The sequence below is a fragment of the Cyprinodon tularosa genome, unplaced genomic scaffold, assembly GCF_016077235.1.
Source record: "Cyprinodon tularosa strain WSP-4 unplaced genomic scaffold, ASM1607723v1 ctg176, whole genome shotgun sequence".
Taxonomy (NCBI): domain Eukaryota; kingdom Metazoa; phylum Chordata; class Actinopteri; order Cyprinodontiformes; family Cyprinodontidae; genus Cyprinodon; species Cyprinodon tularosa.
In genome coordinates, this window is record NW_024038582.1 from 1085789 (window position 1) to 1098312 (window position 12524).

General features: G+C 40.2%; 1 protein-coding gene and 1 long non-coding RNA gene across 3 annotated transcripts in view; one reads left to right on the forward strand and one right to left on the reverse strand.

The window, feature by feature from the left end:
* LOC119781387 (cadherin-4-like) overlaps positions 1–12524 on the reverse strand; it is a 380523-nt gene that overhangs the window by 273003 nt on the left and 94996 nt on the right. The gene's annotated exons all lie outside the window — the stretch shown is intronic.
* Positions 4956–5576, forward strand: LOC119781389. 2 transcript variants are annotated; one of them, XR_005280566.1, is made up of 3 exons: positions 4956–5080; positions 5166–5418; positions 5493–5576. It is a non-coding gene; the product is annotated as an uncharacterized LOC119781389 (long non-coding RNA). The 2 variants fall into 2 exon arrangements; XR_005280565.1 differs by having other exon boundaries at positions 4963–5418.

Below are 12524 nucleotides of genomic sequence, written 5' to 3' on the forward strand. Positions count from 1 at the left end.
TTATCACTGATATTGGAAGTGACATTTTCTGGCATTACAGGTAGGCTCTGGAGTCTCTCACAAACGTGGTTTCCTCTTTATCACTGCTGTGGTGCTCTTTTCTAAACCTCTGTGTGGATTGAGCTTCTTTTCTCTACTCCAAAAGACAAACCAATCTGCTTATCTTAAAATCCAGAGGGAGAAAAGGCGTTTGTTTCTGCAGATTGAAATATTACGCCCTACAGTAACATTCTAAGGAAGTGAATGGGTGGGAGGTGGAGATTTTTTTTTGTTGCCATGTGTGGTTTTCTCATTATGTGGAACTGAATGTCTAACAGTGAGAAAGGGGGAAAAAAAAAACTGCTGGCCTTTGACACGCCTCCACAGATATTTATATGTAGTGACAGCAAGGTTTTTTTCTCTCTACGCTCTTATTTATTACTACGGAAGCCGAATGCGGTCGTACTCGTCTAACTATCTCGTTATCATGGTTAAACAATGAGTTGTTTACTCGAGATAACAAGATAATTATCTCGTTATCACAAGGAAACAATTACTGATTTCATGAGATAACGAGATGATTAACCTGTATTAGTAATGAGTGATGCTGGCCAACACCCTGGATTTCCAGTTCATCCATGCCTGCGGTGCCCGTAGTTCTGCAGTCGCAATACCACCTGTGTGCAAATAATCAGTTTTTTAAATTCCCCATTTCTTTTCACTCATTGTCAGGTCTGGTGGATGGTTGTATTGCATGGAATACAGTAGAAAATAAATCGTATTGTTTTATTACACATTTATTATTAAGGAATATAACTCTATGAAACATGGACATAGTGGCTCTAAAAACTATTCAAGCCTCAATACCCTAGGATCTTTTCACATATTGTCTACAAAAACCACAAACCCCAATTTAACTCTCTAATTTGTAGATGGTTGTTTCTTCAAACAACGCATCTTTACACATAATTGTAAACCAAATGGAGGAAAAGCAGTTTATAAACTTTAAAAAAATAAATAAATCTGGAATGTCAAGTATTCAACTATTTTACTTCAACAACCATCAATATAATTCTGCTTAATAAATTCCATTCATATTGTATCCTAATAAAGTAATAGCGTCTATCTTAAATTTCAGTAAAAAACATTGAGACCTATATACGAAGACTAGAGAACATACCAAACAGGTCAGGAATAAAGTTGTATAAAACTTTACACTATAGACAGGTTTAAAAGAAATTTCCAGGTAAAAACATGGGGTGTTGCTATATTTAATCTAAAAATATATTGAGTATAGGTATGGTTTAGCATGACAAGGGACATTGCCCTTCATCTATTTACCAGTCATGCTAGTAGAGTGTTAGGATAATCATCATTGATGATGTGTGAGTTTATTTCACCTTGGTATTGGGTGCCTGTTGCATGTCAGAACTGATGTTTTCCACAATAGTTTATCCAATTAAGACAGTTCCTCAGTCTGCATATAGAGTTCTAATTTAATACTGTACGTCGCAAAGATTTGGAAATGGAATGAGAGCGGTGTCCTTTAGCTAAGAACAAAGTGTGATATTTTGATAAGGCTGGAGCCATGGATGTCTACTCATCTGCTAACGTCTATGATATAATGATGTGGCATACAGGAGGTATAAAAAGCCTTTTTAACTGTTAATCGGGGCCACTTCCTGAGAGGTGAGCCCGGAGGTGAGCAGCTATTATTTTGTAAACTTTAAGCAACTTCTCTGATCAGAGTAAGATTACCATTAATATTACTGTCTGTTGTCATGTCTCCTGGTTATTTAATCCATATAAGCTATGAAGTGTTATTTAAAGAGTTTGTCCAGAGTGATCTCTTATCAGGAAAAAACAACCAGAGAGATAGAGCTTCAAGGTGCATACACAGAGCCTATCTTTAACAAGAGACATATCCAAATATCCTTTTTCTAAGTTGTAAATGGGGAAATACAGATTGTATTCTCTTGAGGTTTGCTTTTGTTATCAGTTGCACACGCAACATTTGTAATTAACATGCTAACTTACTGTGTTTTACTCACATATTTTCTTTTGGACCAAAAAAATGTAGCACTGTTTATTTTGAATCTCTGAACCCCATATTGTTTTAGAATGCAATAAAAATTTGGACTAAAAATGTGTAGACCTTACTTATATCTATTCATTCTACTAGGTAAGTTTAGCAGACATTACAGAAGTAAGTAAAAAACAGACCATGTGGAAAATATGTCCGTTTCTACTTCCATTGGATTTTGATTAGACACAATAGTCCAGACAGGCAGATGTAAAACTTAAGCAATTAAAGGCTTTAACTCAGCTTAAGCTATTGAACAGCCTTTGGAAAATCCAACAAATGACAGACACTAACAGGCAGGAAGGAAGAAAGAAAGGAAGGGAGACAAACAGGCAGGAAGAAGCAAGAGACTCCTTCGGGAGACTAAATGCTCTTTGCAGCTCTAGTGAAAATAATGACTTACCAAATGGAGCACTTTAAGGAAATTCACACTCAATTCTGTGACTCTCTTCCATTCTCCCTACCCTCAGTATCCCTCTCACTCTTTACTTCCCCGTTACATTGTCTTCTCTGTCTCCCCTGGGGAATAATACACACAGCTCCCAAAAAGCAGCTAGAAACTAAAGCTTTAGCTTAATATCCACACATTCACAGACACAGAAATGGATGCAGCACAGGTAGGTGGTATACACCTGTGAAACCTTGGCATGAATGTTGACCTTTTCACATGAGCCATGTTTCTCATAAATGTCTTCTTTTTGTGTGCTTGCTTTTCAGTGAGTCTATCTGTGTGTCTCCATCACATTTTTACGTCCCGTGTGTTCGTGTCTCTGGCTCTGAATCTCAACACAGAGTTGACCTTTCCATCCCAGGTTTGTCTCATATTAGAACTGACACAGCCCTCTGCTATGGGCCAAGCTGATACCCATACTGACAACAATGCATACATTTTCTTTCTCACTCAAACACACACTTATAAAAAAACAAACAGAAAAAATGCACAGAAATGCATAGACACTTAGACAAAACTGTTGGTGCCCCTCCTTTAATGAAAGAAAAACCCACAATGGTCACAGAAATAATGAATGTCTTTAAAAAATAATAAACATTTCTATGAAAAGTGAAAAAAATGTCAGACACCGATTTTTCTCCATGCTTCAACAGAAATATTTTAAAAAATAAACATTACTAACCTTTACTCAATATTTTGTTTCACAACCTTTTGAAGATACACTATATTGCCAAAAGTATTTGCTCACCTGCCTTGACTCACATATGAGCTTAAGTGACATCCCGTTCCTAATCCATAGGGTTCAATATGACGTCGGTCCACCCTTTGCAGCTAGAACAGCTTCAACTCTTCTGGGAAGGCTGTCCACAAGGTTTAGGAGTGTGTTTATGGGAATTTTTGACCATTCTTCCAGAAGCGCATTTGTGAGGTCGCACACTGATGTTGGACGAGAAGGCCTGGCTCTCAGTCTCCGCTCTAATTCATCCCAAAGGTGTTCTATCGGGTTGAGGTCAGGACTCTGTGCAGGCCAGTCAAGTTCATCCACACCAGACTCTGTCATCCATGTCTTTATGGACCTTGCTTTGTGCACTGGTGCACAGTCATGTTGGAAGAGGAAGGGGCCAGCTCCAAACTGTTCCCACAAAGTTGGGAGCATGGAATTGTCCAAAATGTCTTGGTATGCTGAAGCATTCAGAGTTCCTTTCACTGGAACTAAGGGGCCAAGCCCAGCTCCTGAAAAACAACCCCACACCATAATCCCCCCTCCACCAAACTTTACACTTGGCACAATGCAGTCAGACAAGTACCGTTCTCCTGGCAACCGCCAAACCCAGACCCGTCCATCAGATTGCCAGATGGAGAAGCGCGATTCGTCACTCCAGAGAACGCGTCTCCACTGCTCTAGAGTCCAGTGGCGGCGTGCTTTACACCACCGCATCCGACGCTTTGCATTGCACTTGGTGATGTATGGCTTGGATGCAGCTGCTCGACCATGGAAACCCATTCCATGAAGCTCTCTGCGCACTGTTCTTGAGCTAATCTGAAGGCCACATGAAGTTTGGAGGTCTGTAGTGATTGACTCTGCAGAAAGTTGGCGACCTCTTCGCACTATGCGCTTCAGCATCCGCTGACCCCGCTTCGTCAGTTTACGTGGCCTACCACTTCGTGGCTGAGTTGCTGTCGTTCCCAAACACTTCCATTTTCTTATAATACAGCTGACAGTTGACTGTGGAATATTTAGGAGCGAGGAAATTTCACGACTGGATTTGTTGCACAGGTGGCATCCTATCACAGTTCCACGCTGGAATTCACTGAGCTCCTGAGAGCGACCCATTCTTTCACAAATGTTTGTAAAAACATTCTGCATGCCTAGGTGCTTGAATTTATACACCTGTGGCCATGGAAGTGATTGGAACACCTGATTCCAATAATTTGGATGGGTGAGCAAATACTTTTGGCAATATAGTGTATGACTGCAATCAAACAATTTCTGTAACTGTCAATGAGACTTCTGCACCTCTCAGCAGGTAATTTAGCCCACTCACCATTAGCAGACGGCTCCAATTGTCTTTGAAAGGTGTCTTTTTCAAATTGCATGTTTCAGCCTCTACCAAATAGCAGTTAGGTCAGGGCTCTTGGGTCACCTCAGAATAGTCCAATGACTTCCTCGTTGCAATTCTTCTGTCTTTAGCTGTGTATTTTGTGTCATTATCCTGCTGCAAGACTTAGGACTTGCTACAGAGAAAAAGCTTTCGGCAATGGATAGCACATTTCACTCTAGTATCAATTAATAGTCTTAAATGTCATTGCACCCTGCAGATTTAAGACACTCGTGACAGATGAAGCAAAGCAGCTCCTGATCATAACACAGCCTCCTCTATGGTTCACAGTAGGAACAGTGTACTTGTTGGGATCTGGAGTTGTTCCACCTTTCCCCAGCAGAGTGCGCCATGGGTTCTCTGGGCTGAAGCTCACCAGCACACCTGGAGCTCGTCAGCCCATTAGAGGACCCTCTACTTAAGCAGATGCCAGACCTTTCTTCGACGCCGCAGTGTTAGCTAAGTTTGGTTAGCGAACCTGAGCCTCCTTGTCTTTGATTTTGTCCCCTAGAGAAAACTGAATCCTAACCAGCCTTTGTCTTGTCACTCCTAGGAAAACCTGTCTCTCGTGTGAAGCTCTGAGAGAGCTTAACCTGAATCTGCCTGCCTGCCCTAGAGAGCCAAACCTAAAGATCTCACTTTGGAATCCACCTGCTGCTCTCGGAAGGAGAGCTAACCCCTCAATCCAAGGTCTGATCCAACAGTCAGAAGTTAGACACTGCACCTGCTGAGCACTCTGTCAAACCAACAGTCTCTGGACCCAACCGGTTCCCCCCCTCTGAGAAGAAAGCCTGAAACTCTCCAAGGTATAATCTGCAAAAATCTGAAAACTAAACAACGCTTCCAATCCTCCTGGTTAACCAAACTGTCATCTCTGCAGACGCCTGAGAATCCAGCCCGGACCTGTTTCCTGAACGCAGTCTTATTTTGTGCAAACATTTAATAAACTCTGTTAAACTTTTCATCTGTCTCCTGGTAGTGTTCTGCATGTGGGTTTGATTCAGAACCAATCATGACAGTACTTTTCTTGATATGCTACAGTTTTCCATCTGTGAACATAGAGTTGATGTGTCTCATACTGTATGTCCATTGGACATTTTCCCAGAAGCCTTGTGGCATGTCAACATATAGCTTTGCAAATTACATTCTGGCTTTTTTGATAAATTATTTTCATGAAATGATTCCTTCTTGGTCATTTCCCATTAAGTCCACTTTGACTCAAATAACGACTGATACGACCCAACACTGATGTTCCTCGAGCTCAAACTTAACTTTTAATCATTTTAGAAGTTTTTCTAGGTTCTTTTGTCATCATTCATTTTATCTGTCTCTTTGTTATGTCATCAATGTTCTTCCCGTGGAGACATCCAGGAAGGTTAACTAAGATCCAATGGACCTTAGATTTCTAAATACTATGTGCAGCTGCCGTCACAAGAACAGCTAACTGCATTGGAGATTGTCTTAAAGCCTTTACCTTTAACATGCTTTTCTATAATTTTCTGTCTAACCTCCTGAGGCAACTTTTTAATTCATTTCCTCTGGTCCATGATGAGGGCGGTACATGCCCTGACACATAAATGCTCCAGTAGCCCTATATATATGCCCAGTGACTGACTACAAAACTTCATAAAGCTGGGATGCCAAATAGTAAACATACCTTAATTTAACATATCCCTTTGGTTCCATTATTTTCAGTTTTTCCTAGGGGTACCATAATTTTTGTCCAGGCCTGTTTCATGAGTTTATTTTTATTTTATTTTTTATCATTCTGTTGAATCATTATTTTAAAGCCATATATGATTTTCATTTGTCCATTTTCATCAAGCTTTTATTTTTCATTTAACTTTTTTTGTTTTTTCGGGGTGACCACTGTGGGTTTTATCTTTCATTACTCTAAGGGGACCAAAGAATTTGTCTGTGTGTATGTGCTGCTGTAAGGTAAGGTCCGAACATCTTCAAAGGTCATCTGTTAAGGGCCATTTTCAAAACTTGATTAAAATGCCTTTGGCATTCTTTAACTGCTAAGGGGAATGTTAATTCTTACATTTTTAGGGCATTCATAAGTAATGCAATCTTTATTTTGCTAAATGCCATTATACAACAGGGTTTTTTTGGTCGTTGTTGTAATACAGCAAGTCCTATACTAGAGTGAGCAAAAAAGCTACCCAGGTAAAGAAAGAGATGAAAACATACGAAGCTTATAAATCCACATAAACCTTATTTATGGACGATCTATGCATATCACCAGCTGGTGTATCTAGGTTTAAAAATTTTCCTAACATTATTTCAAGAACAAAATAATTACAAGTAGGCTAAGTTAGCAATTGTGCTGAAAAGAAAGGAGAAAGAGATGATAGGAGAAGAGTGGAAGAAAAAAGAACTCTTTGAACTGTTTCCCTTTAGCAGATTTGACTTGTTCACCCAGGAGCATGGGCATATACACTATATTGCCAAAAGTATTTGCTCACCCATCCAAATTATTGGAATCAGGTGTTCCAATCACTTCCATGGCCACAGGTGTATAAATTCAAGCACCTAGGCATGCAGACTGTTTTTACAAACATTTGTGAAAGAATGGGTCGCTCTCAGGAGCTCAGTGAATTCCAGCGTGGAACTGTGATAGGATGCCACCTGTGCAACAAATCCAGTCGTGAAATTTCCTCGCTCCTAAATATTCCACAGTCAACTGTCAGCTGTATTATAAGAAAATGGAAGTGTTTGGGAACGACAGCAACTCAGCCACGAAGTGGTAGGCCACGTAAACTGACGGAGCGGGGTCAGCGGATGCTGACGCGCATAGTGCGAAGAGGTCGCCAACTTTCTGCAGAGTCAATCACTACAGACCTCCAAACTTCATGTGGCCTTCAGATTAGCTCAAGAACAGTGCGCAGAGAGCTTCATGGAATGGGTTTCCATGGTCGAGCAGCTGCATCCAAGCCATACATCACCAAGTGCAATGCAAAGCGTCGGATGCGGTGGTGTAAAGCACGCCGCCACTGGACTCTAGAGCAGTGGAGACGCGTTCTCTGGAGTGACGAATCGCGCTTCTCCATCTGGCAATCTGATGGACGGGTCTGGGTTTGGCGGTTGCCAGGAGAACGGTACTTGTCTGACTGCATTGTGCCAAGTGTAAAGTTTGGTGGAAGGGGGATTATGGTGTGGGGTTGTTTTTCAGGAGCTGGGCTTGGCCCCTTAGTTCCAGTGAAAGGAACTCTGAATGCTTCAGCATACCAAGACATTTTGGACAATTCCATGCTCCCAACTTTGTGGGAACAGTTTGGAGCTGGCCCCTTCCTCTTCCAACATGACTGTGCACCAGTGCACAAAGCAAGGTCCATAAAGACATGGATGACAGAGTCTGGTGTGGATGAACTTGACTGGCCTGCACAGAGTCCTGACCTCAACCCGATAGAACACCTTTGGGATGAATTAGAGCGGAGACTGAGAGCCAGGCCTTCTCGTCCAACATCAGTGTGCGACCTCACAAATGCGCTTCTGGAAGAATGGTCAAAAATTCCCATAAACACACTCCTAAACCTTGTGGACAGCCTTCCCAGAAGAGTTGAAGCTGTTCTAGCTGCAAAGGGTGGACCGACGTCATATTGAACCCTATGGATTAGGAACGGGATGTCACTTAAGCTCATATGTGAGTCAAGGCAGGTGAGCAAATACTTTTGGCAATATAGTGTATGTGCTGTTGGTGGTGGACATGTTGCTGACGCTGTGGGAGAGAGACCCGAGAATAAAGCTCAGACTGAACTGAGCAACACTCCATTTCACTGATCGCTGAGCAGCATCTCAGCCACTGCCACAGGGGATAAGCTCACTTACCTGGTATGTGTGTGAGTGTCTGTCTAAGGGCCGATGTAAATGCACATATCTATCTCTAGTCATCCTTGGTTGAACTGGTGTGGTGATACTGTTTTTTTTTTTTTTTTTTTTTTTTTTTATCTTCCTATCTGTGTGCATGAACACACGTGTGAGTATAAGCGGAGTCAGACTATTTCAAAAAGCTGTGGGTGTTTTTTTCCCCCCTCAGTGACAGCTGTTGCTCTATGAATAGCTGTTTGGACAATAGATTTTGAGGCTAGTCATTTAACCTGACAAGTGACCCCATCGCTCACTGCTCCATCTACAGGAGGTAGGGGACAAAAAAGTCAAAAAGCTCTAGACTGAGGGGTCTAAAGCTCCAGTATTTGAGTCCCACTGTCTGCAACTTTCACATGAATTCATGTTTCAAGACACCTGATTCGGAGGTCTGAATTCCCTCCATGGTATGTAAGCAGGTTCTGTTATAAATGATAGTAGTCTCATTTGTAACATATTGTTTAGGATCCATATTAAAAGTGTATTTACATCCAACACCTAAAATAAAACCTGTGCAAAAAAAAAGGTTTATAAAACTATGTGTACTCAAACAAAAACAAGCGAAGTCCTTTATACATCATAGCTCTTGGTGCCCAAGGCTCCATCTCCTAATTCAGAATTTTTGATATTTTCTTACAATTGTTCCTGAATTATATTTTTTTTCTCCAGGTAGGGTTAATGGTTTATATCAAACCCCCCTCTATATAGTGATGGAGGGATTTAGGGGTAAGGGCGGATGTTCGGACACAGCTGTAGTTAAGTCATTTGATTCAGGTGTGAAGGGCACGGAAACAAAAATTAAAGTTCCATGACAACATCCCTTTGGAATTTTAGTTTGAGACCCCTGGGTTAAGAAGTAGATATGAATTTGAAATGGGACCTAAACTGTGGCCAAATCATGAGTGTGGAGACCACTATGGGATTTGAAATGACAATAGATAATTTAATACATAGTGATGAATTAGTAATAAAGACGAGAAGAAAAGACTGAGTCATTTATTGAATTTCAAGTCTATACCAAATCAAATTAGGTGAATTTATAAATCCAATTTATGAATATGTGAAGATTAGTGATAGCAAAATGGGTAGGGAAAGACCACCAATAGGAATAAATTGTTGGAAAAGAGGGAGTCTCAGTCCCTAGAGCAAAATACAAACAAAACAAAAACATCTTGTCTAAAAGCTAGAAAATTTATTTGGGTAAACATAAAGAACATAAAAAGAGGCATCTGGGTAGCACATTTTAATATTATTAATACTGCCAATTAATGAGAAAGGGGAAGAGTCCAACCTCTAGGGAGCTGATGCAAATCATTACAAGAGGGTGGCAAGCTTTTTTTTTGAAAACAGTAAAGGCAAAGTATGAATAATATCAATTCCCAAATACTTAAACTCAGAGGAGCTAAGTTTAAAGGTATTGTCAGACTGCTTGAGTTCCAAAGCCAAAGAACTGAATAGGTAGAATTTACTTTAATGTGTATTAAGTTAATTTTATACACAGAGAAAGATACAACTTTCTGTTGATAAAATTGGAGGAAGACTACATAAAACATTGAAACAAATAAAATATTACCATTTGCATACAAGGATAGATTAGTATCAGTACCAGAGATGATAATTCCATGAAAGAAAAGATATAGGAATTTTCAGAGCAAGAGAAAGAGGTTCTGTGTCAAACAGTGTCTAGTGCTACAACCCAGTAGAAAGTAATTAGATTGAACAAAGTAGTTATGAAAAAGGCCTGAGTGGATGCATAAAGTAGTTATAATCCAGGACCCAAACTTTTCACCAAAAGCAAACCTACTGGGATGGCAAAGAGGTGGTTCAATTCTTGGCATCAAGAGAAATAATTATGTGAGGCCATAAAACTGCTCCACGGGCGCTGCACAATGGCAACCCACTGGTCCCCAACGGGACGGGTTAAACGTTACTCTGTACTTGTGACAGTGTAATGACAATAAAGAAACTGAAAAAAAAAAAATTAATAAAATAATCTGTTACTTCATTTAAAAGTAGGAAAGTCATTGATTGCTGACAGAATAAAATTACTTTATAGCTAGAATTAAATCTACATTCTGACCAAGCTTGGAGTGTATTTAGGGCCAAAACTACCATTGAGGACACGAAGTTCCTGTCCTCGTTTCTTTATTATTTTATTTATTGCTTAAAGTGTAATATAGGCCTTAACTAAAATAAATTACAGTGAAACTGACTATATGATCTTTAAACTGAGAGCAGTTGATTTTTTGAAGAGCCAAAAGTAGCGCATCTATTTAATCATCATTGTTCATCATCAAGTCACAGTGTTGCTATGGTAACTGTCACACACAAGTTACCGCCTTGTGAGTCCGTCAGTCCCTGGAAGAGGAGCACATCGAGCTACTAATGCAGATAGAGAGGAAGTTATTGATGACGATGAGAAAGTTACTGCATTTCACAAGAAAAGATTTCAGCCCAGCGAGCTGCTCAGACGGCAAGGGAACATCAACCCAAAGTTGATTCAACTCCATCTGTACCGGTCTTCACTCAGTTTCCATTGGTTGAACCAACTTTCATTGTGTGACACATCTGTTAGCGACGTCTGCAGAAGAAAATTCAAGCTTTATTCAGCGTTGGTTTCTCAGTGATGGATGTTGAACCTGTTCTATATTTCTGCCGGATGCTGGAGCTCAATGTAGAGATGGCACGAAGCAGATCGCCGGGGACACAAAGTCGTGCGCAGAAACAAAATAATATATCCAGTTAAATTTTTAACAAATAATAATTTCTTTAGTAACTTGCCCTTACTTCAATAGTCACCATAGTCCTTCAAAAAGCCTCAAAAGGCTAATTTTTTATCTAAAACTGCTGTAATGTTGGAGACTATTTTATCTTACATGATTCATGGCATTCATTAAATTAATATATTTATCTAGTTCGTTTAATATCTATGCTCATCAAAAGCTCCCTAGAACCAGGGAAATACATTGTATTTAATTTCATGTTAATGTGTTGTAATGACTAATAAAACCCCTAGGAACAGAAAGTTGAATGACATATTATTTACATTTCACTCAGTTTAGTTTTTGACAGTTTCACTAAAGGGAAAACAGGATAGGAGGGGGAAAGGCCGAGTCAAACGTTGTTTCATAGTTAATGACACAATGTAAGATTTGGGCTTTTCCAGAGAGGCAACGTCCCATGTAACCCCATCATGAGTGATATGCAGCAAGGCTGGATGGAGCAGGCAGAATTTAACACCTTAAACACCTCAGAGCTGGCGTGACAGTTAGCAAAGGCCATATCCTCTCAAGCAGTCTTGGCAGCAGCGTTGGGGAAAAAAGGGGATAATATCGTTCTTGTTGATCCCTTGCCCTCGACAGGATTTTGGCACAGTCAGTGTAATGATGTAGTTTTGCTTGAGACAACTCACCTGCCTTAGGTGTAGTATCTGGAATACGCTTAGTGAAATCCAGTAGCGGTTCCCCCATAACGCACTATTGTTGCAGTTTTTATACACTGGGACCCCAAACCATCACATTTATCCTCTTATATAATCACGGTTTAAGTAAGGCAGTCTAATTTTCTCCGGAGGCTGACAATGTCATCAGTGCAGGTGATAAGGATTTTCCCATCACAGCAACAGTTGCTCAGTTAACATCCTCTGTAACGTGCATATCAGAGGATGATTACTTTTTGAAGGAGAGCAGGGTTTAGGTTGCAGGAGCTTGCAAAAGTAAACTGACAATTCAGTGCTGTTAGCCGCAAGACTTCCTTACGAAACTTGGCAATATTTTAGCACATAATTCATTCTTCGACTTCTCAACCTTTAAAAACCTTAAACCATGATGGAGTGAAGTGCAAGTAAAACAGTAAGTTTTATTCTTGAGACTCTCATTTATTATGTCTACATTTTTGTCTAACCATTTTAAATAAAGAAAGTAAGTGATGTTTCTCACGGAAAACATGGACATCTGGCTGCTGAAAGAAACTCATGCACCAACAAGAAATGCTTGAAAGCACCATACATCACATTTAATGGAGATGTGAATCCCCAGATCACCCT